This window comes from Halichondria panicea, chromosome 7 (assembly GCF_963675165.1).
Source record: "Halichondria panicea chromosome 7, odHalPani1.1, whole genome shotgun sequence".
In the NCBI taxonomy this organism is placed as follows: domain Eukaryota; kingdom Metazoa; phylum Porifera; class Demospongiae; order Suberitida; family Halichondriidae; genus Halichondria; species Halichondria panicea.
Genome location: NC_087383.1, coordinates 2,746,813 through 2,760,854, shown reverse-complemented (window position 1 = coordinate 2,760,854; position 14,042 = coordinate 2,746,813). Strand labels below are relative to the sequence as shown.

At 38.9% G+C, this 14,042-nt stretch overlaps 2 long non-coding RNA genes across 6 annotated transcripts; one reads left to right on the top strand and one right to left on the bottom strand.

The window, feature by feature from the left end:
• Nucleotides 1-4,579: 4,579 nt before the first annotated feature.
• LOC135339185 (uncharacterized) lies at nt 4,580-8,931 on the bottom strand. Of its 5 annotated transcripts, none has more exons than XR_010395854.1 (5): nt 8,789-8,931; nt 7,280-8,319; nt 6,685-6,817; nt 6,365-6,447; nt 4,580-6,313 (listed from the first exon to the last, which is right to left on the bottom strand). It is a non-coding gene; the product is annotated as an uncharacterized LOC135339185 (long non-coding RNA). The 5 variants fall into 5 exon arrangements; XR_010395856.1 differs by having other exon boundaries at nt 6,365-6,440; XR_010395853.1 differs by having other exon boundaries at nt 4,580-6,447.
• LOC135339194 (uncharacterized) lies at nt 7,451-9,982 on the top strand. Its single transcript, XR_010395871.1, has 3 exons — nt 7,451-7,578; nt 7,640-9,249; nt 9,723-9,982. It is a non-coding gene; the product is annotated as an uncharacterized LOC135339194 (long non-coding RNA).
• Nucleotides 9,983-14,042: the final 4,060 nt, after the last annotated feature.

Here is a 14,042-nt window from a genome sequence, read left to right as displayed (position 1 = left end):
TCCAGATCCTGATCTACTTTTTCTTGGGATTCTGGTAAGAAGCCACAAGCACAACAATGATTATAGAATAGATAACAATAGAGTACACAAGTCTGGTAACAATAGATGCATGTAACACCAGTCTTTTCTACTTTTTGCAAATACTACGGTAATTGTATTTAAATATAAGCCTCATGATCCAAATTCTCTATTACTATTCTGTACAGATTGTGCCTTTGACAAAGGTTTGCTCCCGCTGTTTGGCTACAGGTTATATAAATAACATGCTCTATCTTTGAAGATTGATTATTCATCAAGCCATCAGATAGGCTTCTGTTTACATTCAGCTCCTCTCCTATTCTATTTGTAATTCAATTCTGTCAACAGTAATACATTATGTAATTAGCCATTTGTTTTCTTTGCAGACACCCATTATTCTTGTACATGTAGATTTAATGCGCATGCGTGCTCATCCCCACATGTGAGATAATCCAGATCCTGATCTACTTTTTCTTGGGATTCTGGTAAGAAGCCACAAGCACAACAATGATTATAGAATAGATAACAATAGAGTACACAAGTCTGGTAACAATAGATGCATGTAACACCAGTCTTTTCTACTTTTTGCAAATACTACGGTAATTGTATTTAAATATAAGCCTCATGATCCAAATTCTCTATTACTATTCTGTGCAGATTGTGCCTTTGACAAAGGTTTGCTCCCGCTGTTTGGCTACAGGTTATATAAATAACATGCTCTATCTTTGAAGATTGATTATTCATCAAGCCATCAGATAGGCTTCTGTTTACATTCAGCTCCTCTCCTATTCTATTTGTAATTCAATTCTGTCAACAGTAATACATTATGTAATTACCTCTTCACCTCTCTAACACTCTCATAGTTTGAGAGAAAGCGAAACATGACGAGAGGCATTAGCACAGCGCAGCTTGCAGCACTCGTTAATACACGTACAGTAGACTCTTGTTAATCCGGCACAGTGAAGCTTGGCCAGAATAGCGAGGTGGTTTAAAATAGCCACGGCTTAAGGGGGGAATGGACCATAAATATATGTTCCACTAATCCTGCCAAAACGTCAGTAGTGTTTACATCATACCCAAGTTTTTACTATCAAAATGTAGCTTTTAGAGTACACTGTTAAGTGTGCTTAACACAAACATATAACTCGTACAGGGGGGGGGGAGTTACAAGGTATGTTTCAAAATGACTGTGTACATTTGTGATTTTTATCTTTGACAGTTGTGGTGTAAAAATAATCTAATTCATAGATAGTACTTGTCTGTGGTTGTGGTGAATTGTGAGGAATTTTAATTTTGTTTCAATTGGGTAACCAGTAAAGTACCTAAGTTATTATTTAGCGAATCTAATAACTAATGACATCATCACATTAGTACTACATGTCATCACATTAGCATTAAGTTAAGCATGATGTAATCATTTAAACAAAAGTGGGCATATAGCCAAACATTTTGTGACGCGCTTACGCACTCCCAAATCTCCCCCCCCCCCAACTTGTTATCCTAGATGAAACCCTGTTAGTGTATTAGAGAGTACAAGAATGATTTGTCAGAACAATCTCATGTACCTCTTTGGTGAACATACACTAACTGTGTTGTACTGACTTTCATTGAATCACACTGTATCACACGTCACTCCCCTTGCAGCTATACAATGAAGTACATGGCTGCGATAAAATCCTTCGATGTTGTGGATGGGCAATCAGCTGTCTACTGACCAGGTGTGTGTGGGCGGGGGGTAGAATGGATTGTGCGCTCAATAAGTGATAATCCTTATTAGTTGCTTAAAACCTGATACACAATTTCAGTCAATCAATTTTTACATGCCCCACAGAGACGTAACCTATAGCTGTGCTCCATTTGCCTCGGCTGGAAAAAAGGTGAGTCAATTAGTGACTTTCTATGACATTTATTCCCGGAACTGAATCATAATAATAATTATGACTCTCATTGTACCCCCCACAGAGGGTTCTTCCTGCAAGCATCGACTGTGGACCCCCCGGACAGATAGCTGGGTATCGATGCGTACTCTGACGTGATCAAACCAATGCATCAGTGTCCATGAGATATGCCCTTACAGTGTCGTTAAGTAGAGACTTGGCTTGATACAATAAAAGGCGTAAGAACTCAGTCATAATTTTTTATTTGCACAATACTTTTATGTAACGGACCGTAACTTCAAAATACAAATAGTATACGGTTTATTTTACTGACAGTATCCACAAATGCACGGATTACCCCCTTTTTGGGGTAATGTACGCGCATGTGCATACAAGGTATTCCAGGCCGCCTTTCTCTTCGCGGCCTGGAATTGAGGCTAACCACTACGATATTGTGATGGTTGTATCTGTATACCTGTGTGTGTGTACATGACCACCATGCAATCTATTACCCAGTCTGCTGTGCAAGAGAGACTTGTGATGGAGGAAGAGCTCAAGAAGGCACTGGATCGCTGTGAGGAGTTGGAGCAGAGCAGTGTGCTGATGGGGTATACTCGAGTGCTACAAACAACAGGTGATAAAAGTGGTACAGTATACCTGTACAGATTATGGCATACAATATGCACTGCATCTATGTACATTACTGGACTAGACTGTTTTTCAATTTAACCATAATCATTTTGGTAAAAATATGCCAAATCAGCAGAAAATTTGACCCTTTCGTAACTTTCCATGAATTGTCCGGTTATCTGTTGGTTTAGAGTTGATCATGTTTTTCTGTATACCTTCGCGCTGTTTGAGGCTGAGAATGCCGCCCTGTCAGTAATGAACCCGTGCATTCAGGAAGCCTTCAAGAAATCAAGTAAGAAATGTGATTACCAGAACTGAATTTGTGGTCAAATAGTTGAAAGTGTGTATGTACGAATGATGGTCATGTGATGATGGTCATGTGTGTTTCTACCTTCTACTAAAGTATCGTATGATCTAAATTGCAAATTAGCTATTTTCGTTGCCATGCAGAGGGTATGAATATACATACACTCATTGTACCCCCCCACAGAGAGTTTTTGCGAGCATCGACAGTGGACCCCCTGGACAGAAGGCTGGGTATCAACAAGTACTCTGACGTGACCAAGCCAATCATCCATACATCAGTGTCCATGGAGATATGCTCCACCCACTCTGTGAGTCTCCGTATACTTGAGTAGCCGTTATACTAGCATACTTCTATTAAACAACATGATAATCATCACATGTGCCATTAATTGCTCTGGTACGTACTTTGTCCACTGTTTGACTGAAGCTCAGACTCTACTACTAATCTAGACTTTAACAATTCCTCCAGTGTGAGGCTATATTAACTTATTTTTATGCCCCAATCTTCATGGAGGGGCGTAGCAAGCAACTTTAAAGTGGTCAGGCCATGCAACTTACAATTAAAGGTCAACTGTTTTTGTACTATTGGAACTTTTGCATACAGTGGTGAATTTTTTACCTAAGAAAAAGGCCATCACTTTTCCTCACCAAAACAGCATGCGCATTATCACTTACAATATTTACGACCATTACTATACCCAGCTGCAAAAAGTGGTTAGGCCAAAATCTGACCAGCCTGACCTCTTGCTACGACCTTGATCTTATGCAAAGTTATGCTATAATTATGTGAACATTATTTCTTACTCGCCCATGTTCAGATTCGGAAATGTTGTGTTTGAGATCACATCAGGCAGATAGAGAAGGTGGAGCTGGTCCTCCAGGTGAGGTGTGTGTACAGGTAGATGGTAGGTACGTAAAGTGTTCAAGAAGTTTACTGCCTTGTGTCAGGTATAGTGTCGGTATGCTTGTACGGTGTATGTAAGTACATGTATTCATTTGTCTTGCAAATACATGCATTCTTTGTCTTATACACCCGTTGAAGTGTTTCACTGCCCTCTCTTCTCCCCACACAGGACCTCCTTCAGCTGCAATACGAGGGCCTGGCAATCATGAAGATGTTTGGAAGGGCCAAAGTGAATGTTAATCTGCTCATCTTCCTCATGAACTTTTAAAATCCTCAGAGTGTTAAATTGGATTTCATTAACAAATTGCATGTATTCATTGACAATTGCATGTGAGCATTCTTCAATTATTTACATCATCTGCATGTACTATCATAGATAGTAGAGGCATAGATGTAGGAGAGAGGGATTGGAAACGGAAGCGGGCCTCGGAAAACATCCGCGCCTCGCTTTCTTGTCTTCTTTTCTTGCCTCAAATGAGGAAAACTCATTGCATAAGCGGTGAAAGAATAGGGAAAGAGACACATGTACAATCAACAGTGCATTGGTACATGGTAATAGTAAGGAGAATGTGCAGAGCTAGTGGTATTGGATACTTGTTTCACAGTAGATATAAAATCATCAGAGGATGCTTAGTTCTCTGAAATTGTGAATGTATTTGTGACTGTCAGAGGCTCTTTTGCTGCCAACTGAAAAAAAAACCATCAAGAAGTCGATCCACTAGTTTGAGGCAATAACCATGATCATTCATACGACAAGATACATAATACACCATGTAACTTTCTTAATAATTGTGATGAATCAATTGTACGAAGTTTCTATATATACTAGGCTGGTGAGCGTACATTTCAATTTCCAATTCATTAAGTATAATTACATACACTTGGAGACAGCAAAACACTCCACAGCACTGCCAGTTGCTTTCTAAGTGTAAAACGAGTGGGATCAAACCGAACAACATTAACAAAAACTTACACGATAAAAATGATTATTACAGCTATAATTATGATTAGTTTAGCACTCTAATCAGACAGTCTTAGATGGAGAGAAGCTGGTGAGGTATACAAGGGTGTATATATAGCCGGAACAGCCGATAACATTTACGAGGGCGGTGACGTGTAGGGTGTAGAGAGGAGGGGTATTCTTCTGTCTTCTTTTCTTCAGCGTACTCAGTAAGTTTTGGCTTGCGAGGTATTGCTATATAAACTAGTGTTCAAGCTGGCGCTGTGCTAATGCCTCTCGCCATGTTTTTGCTTTCGCTTAAAAGTATTAGAGTGTTATATTAGTATTAAAGTTAGCTTATCTATATAAAGTCACTGAGAAGAAAAGACTTATTTACATGCATCTATTGTTGTATTATGTGTAGTTCAGTGTATATAATATCTAAGACTAAGAAGAAAAGACCTGTGTACATGCATATTGTTATCTATATTGTTATATGGTAGTGTTTTGTGGCTTACCAGGCCCTCAAGACAAAGATGATTCTGCCAGGAGGATCTTGGATATTATTTTTTTCTCACACATGGGGGATGAGCGCGCATGCGCATTACATCCACAGGAATAATTAAAGGGTGTGTCCAAAGACATCAATTTCACAAATGGCTACTGCTAGCTAGCTGTTTTAACATACATTTTCTGAGTATTGTAGCTAACAAAAAGCTAGCGCTTTAGTGCAAGGCTAACTCATATGTGGAATAGAAAGTTTGTGCGGACAGATGATGCTATGAAAGATTCTGAAGAGACTGCAACAGCCTTCAATGTGAGTCAAACTAGCCATAACTCGAGAAAGAAGCTTTAGTTTGCTAATCCACGAATCAAAATCCAAGAGAACGTGGCTAGAAGCCTATAGAAGCTGTTAGTTTTCGTTACATTGCAACCGTTGAGCAGTTATAGCTGGAATACACACACACACACACAGACAGACACACACACAGTCAGCTTTACCGTATCCCTCGTGCGGCTACGCCTCGAGGCATAAATATAGATGAAACAGCATTTGTAGTAGTTAAATATCTCGGGCCTACAGGCCCTTCACCACAATCTAACTACCGGGCCAATAACAATTATGAGGTAAAAATAGGTGACTACACATTCATGCACACAAAAGCTATACATCCACCTGATCCAAAACTAATGCTTTTGGGTAGCCTCGATCCCAGGCCGAGTTTTCGCTTTTATAACGGTTAGGCGAACAACTGGGCCTGGTACTAGTTGTCTGCGCATGCGTCAAATTTTCATTGTATATTTGTGGTCGGCAAAAATATTTAATAAATCAATAATCGAAATTTTTACACAGAAAATGCACAGAGTGAGTACACAAAAGATGCACATAGGGAGCTGCTTCACAAAGGCCTGGGGAGTTGCCAGTTGTGCTGCAGCACAATTACAGTGACCCAGGGCAACTTCAGGATGATTGAATGCCTTCAAATTACATTTCAAAAAGATTTAGCAGGCTGCTGGACTTCTGTGATTCTAGGCCCCAACTCGTAACTCAGTTAAATTTTGCTTGAGAAAACGTAGATTCTCTTGATGTCTCTGAGCTACCCAGCAACGCTCGAATGAGCAGGTCATACTCCAGTCCTGTGAGTATAGGACAATATTAAAAGAAACCAAAGACGGTTAAACCCTTACCTCAAACTGTCCAGTCTCGTCTGTTAGTATAGCCAAGAGGAGCACTGTTGGGATAGCTGGATATTAGCCATTGCTCCTAGATCCTGTACAGTAGACATTTTAAATACGTGTAGATCTATACATATTAAATTTCTCGGTTATAGTGTCATTGTCGACGAGCTGATGTGATGGCAGCACCAAGTTCTCTAGCTCACACTCTTCACTTGATCCACCATATTAATGATGAAACTATATATAGTCTACCTACGTACCGGTAGATCTTGCCAAACATGAACAAGACTTGATAGCATAGCCATAGGGCCCACACAAAAATATCTGACCTTAACAAGCTTGACAAAGCTTTATACCTCTTCCCTTGTTGTTCAGTCTTCAGAATAAGCTTCAGAGAAGAGAGAAGCTTCAGCTAAGAGCCATTCCAATCGATTCCAATAATGATAAAACGGGAACTGACTTCTAGTACACGATAGTACACGAATATAAATGTCACGAAAGTGAACGAGAATATCCATTCGTCAGAATCTGACGAACGACTGACGCATGCGCAGACAACTAGTACCAGGCCCAGTTGTTCGCCTAACCGTTATAAAAGCGAAAACTCGGCCTGGGATCGAGGCTAGCTTTTGGGGTGATCACCAATCATAAGGGAATGTATGCCTAAAATTAAAATTTCTGTAAAACTTAGCGTATTCCCAAAAAAGGGATCTTTAGTGGTGCTCTTTAATTCAACTTTTTTCTAGCACTAAATTTTACCAGCTGATGTATGACTAATTTTCTTTGGCTTGGGGTGATACCACATGATTTACCAACAAGCATATTGAAGTATATGACCTAAACATTAATCATTTCAGAGAAAAAGGGATAAATGTGTACAATACAAGATTAAACCATAACTCTTCAATCTATGATTAAACTTACCTAAATTCAATGAAGAAGATAGTTGCAACGGTAAATAGAGCTTGAATAATGGTTATTCACTATCTATATAAAGCACAGTTGCATTGGATACTGGAAAACTTGACAGAATACTAGCATAGATAGTAGAGGAAGGGGATTGTGAACGAGATCACGTGAACTCAATTTCATGGACTGTCCGTGTTAGACGGAAGCATTAGCAGAATGGCCGGAAGTAGACAGGAAGTATATAGATCTGTGTTGCTGGGTATGGTTGCAGCCTCCTCTGTGGGCCCTCCTGCTAGTGAAGACATATCAAGGAAGTAGGGACTCTGAGCTATGTGTGTATGCAAGCTTTTAGTTTTGAAATTCTTTTTTTTGTAGGTTCTTTCTACTCTGGAAATGTGTCCATGCTCTACAATTATACAATATAAAATATCCATGACAACTCATCATCTATATAACATTATTATGAACTGCAGACAAGCCATGACATTGTAAAGATACACGTACATTATGAACGATATGAGTCAGAATGTGTTGTCAGAGTCCGGTCTTCTGCGTTTGGGTAACGGTTCGTGAACAATTTTTTGACAGAACTTACCTGATCAACTATATAATAAGTGTAGAAGAGTAATGCTTTCACAAATCTAATTAAACATTTAAGGCCAGGATTTTCATCACAAAAGTTCAGGGAATCGATGTATCTCAATCAAAATAGCACAGCACGCTGGTAACTTAGGTTGAAAGAACTGGAGTGATGAGGAGAGAGGGGGTGTAAGGGTATATTCAGAACGTACTGACAAATTCCAAATGAGCTGGCACTGAACACACGAGGTGACGATGACATCAACTCTTGGCAGCTTGACAATGGTGAGCACGTTCTTGACGGCAATTAGTTCAACACTGACTTGGCAACCAAGAAGTGGAGAGATTCAAGAGTTGCTGGTCGACTCAGGTAAAGGCTGATGAGAGCAGACGGGGGATGTCTGCTGCTTCTTGCTTTTCTTTTGCTGAAAAAAACGCAATTTCTGACTTCCCATGCCCATTGTTTACAATCACACCTGTGTGGGAAAAGAGCAACATGACATTTTCACACTTTTTCATTGAGGAAAAATTCTTCTTTCGAGTTAGTACAGCTACTATGTAATAGCTATTCTCATAGAGTAAAGCTAAAAGAATCAGAAAATTCACACTAAAACTTTCAATTGTGAACAGTCAGATCAGGACACCCCACACAAAGAAGGCACCCCATTCGACTTATTTCACAACACTGGAGAACAACAAAAAGCTTACATATCAAAAAAAGGGGCTATCCTGTTAAAGCTCAAGTCAAGGAAACAGCCAATATGCTTACTAGCTTCTAAAAGTGTATCAGAAACTAGATTCTCCCCAAACAGTGCTAAAAACAGGTAAATGGTGAGTCATAGCTAACTTGTAGCTCAACAGGTATATCTTATTACTTAAAACGCTCAAAATATTGTTAGTATAGATTACTACTGACATTAAAGCTCTTAGATAGTCGTTTCTTACCTTTAGAACCGAGTAAAACTCTGAAAAGTCTTTAGCCCGCTCAAAATTAGTCAATTCGCGGTCTAACGCGGATAGACCTCAGCTCTCATGTATGATCTATAGCGCACGTGATCTCGTTCACAATCCCCTTCCTCTACTATCTATGATACTAGTGACAACTCATAAAATCCTAGATTTGCAATAATCTCAGTTACCCGCGAAGTTCCTGGGGAATAGATTAGCCCTCAGCGAGGCGCGGATGTTTATCGAGGTCATATGTGAAGTACATTGAAATCTACTTCCGTTTCCAATCCCTCTCTCCTACATCTATGGTAGAGGGGAGGGATTGGAAACATCTCAGGTGACCAATGTATTGCCCTAGAGAATTCTGACACCATGCGTGTTGCATTCCGCAAGTATTGATTGCGATTGATTGCGAGCCAGATGCAAAGACAAAAGAGAAGAAAGTGAAGAAAACTGCAGTAAGCACTGGCAGAGCTATCCTGTATGTACATTATCCATAGTAAATGTATGGTTTACATCATTTACCTCATTTATTTGATCATCAGAGCTCCATGTTACACTGTTTTACATGTATTTAGCTAAGATTGGTAAGTAAGAAACTTTGTGGGGGGATATCTTGAGCTAGGAAGTAGTCATGGTTGCTTGAGAGTGATCAGAGTGTAGAGGGAGCATTGAAATATGCAGTAGGCATAGCCAAGTTGAGCATTATGCTGTTTAATGTTGAATATTTACTTTTAAGTGTGAAAACAAGGATTCAAAAGTAACTTGTTTTGCGGGGGAGCTACTGGTTAACAATAAATTGTACATCACTATTGTTTAGTTCTACATGTTGCTTAATGATCCCGATGTGCAGTAAGAAAAGATTTTCCTTGCTAACGTTTATCGTTTTGGAAATATACTAATTCAAACTTACCCATACATTTTTTCCCAGGGGTACTCAGAAAATCAGAAAATCTGCCAAGACCCTTTTATGCCAACGGCAGAGGGGAGGGACACATGATAACCCCACTGTTATGTATTATGATTAGTAAATTCTTTTGCAAGAGCTAAACAGTGACCGATGACGAGAATACACCATTGCCTAAAAGGGCGTCAGGCTCATAAAAATTATGTTTTGTGTTTGTAAACATTTTTATGTAAACATCAAAATTGTGTGATTGTGTGAAAGTCATAATGTTATGAGGCAGTCTATTATAATGAACAGTGCCTAGTACTAGTACCATAAAGTATAAATAATTATCGAGTTCCTAGATTTAATTTCTTTGTAAATGCATGCCTTGTTATTTTCAAGGTTTGTTGAGAATGTGTAATCTCTACTCAAGTATTTGCAAAGAGAAAAATGTCAGTCATTCAGATGTACAGCAGCAACCAGAGCAACTACATGTACAGTAGCTAAGTAGTTGATCAGCATCTATAATAAGCAGCTTTTCCCCCAATCTCCTCCCATTAAATTAACTTCCTGTCAATTTCCGGTGCGACACGCATGGGCCATGTGAAATCCCTGTGTTTCCAATCCCTTCCCTTTACTATCTCTATGGTACTATTGACACGTTGCAATTGATTAATTAACGACCTAATGTTCTAACATACTATGTACTTCGCTACTTTTCATCTAAATTGTCATTGAATGATATAAGAGCCTGGAATTTTGATTGCTATTTGAATTGTGCTGAGCTGGCCCACCCTTTTACATTGTAAAATCAATGTGTTTTTGCTATGGTGTATGGTGGGCCGTTTGTTTCAAAATTCAAAATTAATGTTATATTTTCATTCAGATTACAATACATTCATTCAAGATGCATATACAGTATTCATTCAAGGTCAGTGGATCTTTGGATCAATTTAAATTTGTTTTGGGCAGAATTTCAAATCGATAGAAATTTATATATTTTTTGATTTTGAATATTTTGAAACTGCAAGAGTACATGCAAATGAGTGCATTCTACTTTTAATTTCTTGAGGAAGAATTGGTCCTGAGTTTCGTGCAGAAAAAGCATTTTCAATTTTTGACCATCACTAGCGCTTATAGCATCCACAGGGTTTGCTTAAAATGACCTTTGTACTCTTGAGAAGCCATGCTCCAATGCAATGCTAAATATAGCCAGAATATAACCTTGCCAACTGCTAGCCTTGATATCCCAATCACTTCCTCGAGGCTAGCCAACTGCACGACTCTGCTATGTATAATATAATAATGTACTTCCTTAACTGTACATAATTAATATTATTAAACATTTCAATGTTGAAGGATCAATTAAATTATGATATTATTGTGTGTGTGTGTGTGCAATCGAACAACTGTATGATTATATGTATAGTACCGTCTGTATGCTGGGAACACTCATCTATTGGCCATGGTACTTGGAACACCTATACAGACAGGGGGTGTAATTGTCATTGTCAATCAGGGTGGGATACAACTGTTAACATAACCTGTACGCATACAAGCTAGGTGCACATAATACTGATTTTATAACAGACTATAAAGTGCACAGCTTCTTAGAGTACAAAGGTCATTATAAGCTAACCCCTGTGGGTGCAAAATATGAAACTGCTTTTTTCTGCACGCAACTCAGAACCAGTTCTTCCTCAAGAATTGAAAATAGAATGCACTCATTTGCATGTACTCTTGCAGTTTCAAAATATTCAAAATCAAAAAATACATAAATTTCTATCGATTTGAAATTCTGCCCAAAATAAATTTAAATTGATCCAAAGATCCACTGACCATTCAAGACCATGCAATTGTCATTCAAGATTTTAATGCATTCAAGTCGACAATAATTATTCAAGATATGCATGCCATGCATGCATATACAGTCATTAAAACACAACATTTATAAGATGTCCTTTGCTTAATGCTCAAAACTCGAAGGTCGGCAACGAACCCCTGACCTCTTGTTAATTTTCGTCAATCAATGTCATGTTTCTGGTTTGGGAATCACCTTACCACTACTGAGGGAGGGAGTTGATTATTGTGAACCCCATTTCCTGTTAATTAAAACAACTACACCATGCAATAAAACCACAAAGTGTGGCTAAAGTCATCTGAAATTATGCATGTTTATGCATCCATCAAAATCTTGAATCTTGAATGAATAATCTTGAATGCTCTTGAATGAAAATTGCACATCTTGAATGAATGTATGTGATTTGAATGAAAATGTAACATTTGAATTTTGAAACAAACGGCCCACCATATTTTGCAGCCTCTGCATTCTGCAATGCATGCGCTATTATTCTAAATAAAGGAAGTTTGTAAAATATTGAAGTAAGAGCTACACAATGGTTTTTGTCCCAGAGAGTGTTTGTCAACTATCAGTGAGCTAGCTGGTCTTGAAGATACCTACTATATACACAGTAAGTGCATGCAGTAGTAGTAGAATTGTGTAGAGATGTTCCATTGAGCATTAGTTTGTCAACTGTCAGTGAGCTAGCTGGTCTTGAAGATACCTACTAGCTATATACACAGTAAGTGCAGTATAGTGCAGTGCAGTAGTAGTAGATCTAAGAGGTAAACTAATGCTCAAAGATGGTGAAACATCTCCTCTACACAATTCTGCAGATGACTACTATATGTATATAAGATGTTCCATCATTCTTGAGCATTAGACTACCTCTTAGATCTACTACTACTGCACTTACTGTGTGTAGACGTTGTTTGTTTTGAATGTTATAACCTACGAAAATGACCTGCTATATAGTATGTACTGAATATGGCTTAGGCCAAATACACAATTTATACATGATGCCGATTGCGTCTACATTACTTTGACAATGGCCGTTTTTAATTTTGCCATGTAAAAGGTTGCATCTTTGATACTGTATCAGTTAGTCAGGGTTTCATCTAGTAGGGGGGGTGGTTCTTCCCCCCCCCCCCAAATCTTGTAGAATAATGACATCATCACATTAGTATTAAATCAACTTTTTTTAAGTGGGCATAGCCAAACACTTGCGCTTACGCACTCCCAAATCTCCCCCCCCCCCCAACTTGTTGTCCTAGATGAAACCCTGTTAGTGTATTAGAGAGTACAAGAATGATTTGTCAGAACAATCTCATGTACCTCTTTGGTAAACATACACTAACTGTGTTGTACTGACTTTCATTGAATCACACTGTATCACACGTCACTCCCCTTGCAGCTGTACAATGAAGTACATAGCTGCGATAAAATCCTTCGATGTTGTGGATAGGCAATCAGCTGTCTACTGACCAGGTGTGTGTGGGCGGGGGGTAGAATGGACTGTGCGCTCAACAAGATTAATAGATGATAATCCTTATTAGTTGCTTAAAACCTGATACACAATTTCACATGTCCCACAGAGACGTAACCTATAGCTGTGTTCCATTTACCTCGACTGGAAAAAATGTGAGTCAATTAGTGACTTTCTATGACATTTATTCCCGGAACTGAATCATAATAATAATTATGACTCTCACTGTACCCCCCACAGAGGGTTCTTCCAGCGAGCATCGACTGTGGACCCCCCGGACAGATAGCTGGGTATCGACGCGTACTCTAACGTGACCAAGCCAATCATCCATACATCAGCGTCCATGGAGATATGCTCCACCCACTCTGTGAGTCTCCGTATACTTGAGTAGCCGTTATACTAGCATACTTCTATTAAACAACATGATAATCATCACATGTGCCATTAATTGCTCTGGTACGTACTTTGTCCACTGTTTGACTGAAGCTCAGACTATACTACTAATCTAGACTTTAACAATTCCTCCAGTGTGAGGCTATTAACTTATTTTTATGCCCCAATCTTCATGCAGGGGCGTAGCAAGCAACTTTAAAGTGGTCAGGCCAACTTGCAATTAAAGGTCAGCTGCTTTTCTACTATTGGAACTTTTGTACAGTGGTGAATTTTTTACCTCAGAAAAGGTCATCACTTTTCCTCACCAAAACAGCATGCACATTTTCACTCACAATATTTACGACCATTACCTACCCAGCTACAAAAAGTGGTGTGGTGTAATTTAGTAGGTACGTAAAGTGTTCAAGAAGTTTACTGCCTTGTGTCAGGTATAGTGTTGGTATGCTTGTACGGTGTATGTAAGTACATGTATTCATTTGTCTTACAAATACATGCATTCTTTGTCTTATACTAGTTGAAGTGTTTCACTGCCCTCTCTTCTCCCCACACAGGACCTCCTTCAGCTGCAATACGAGGGCCTAGCAATCATGAAGATGTTTGGAAGGGCCAAAGTGAACGTTAATCTGCTCATCTTCCTATAAAC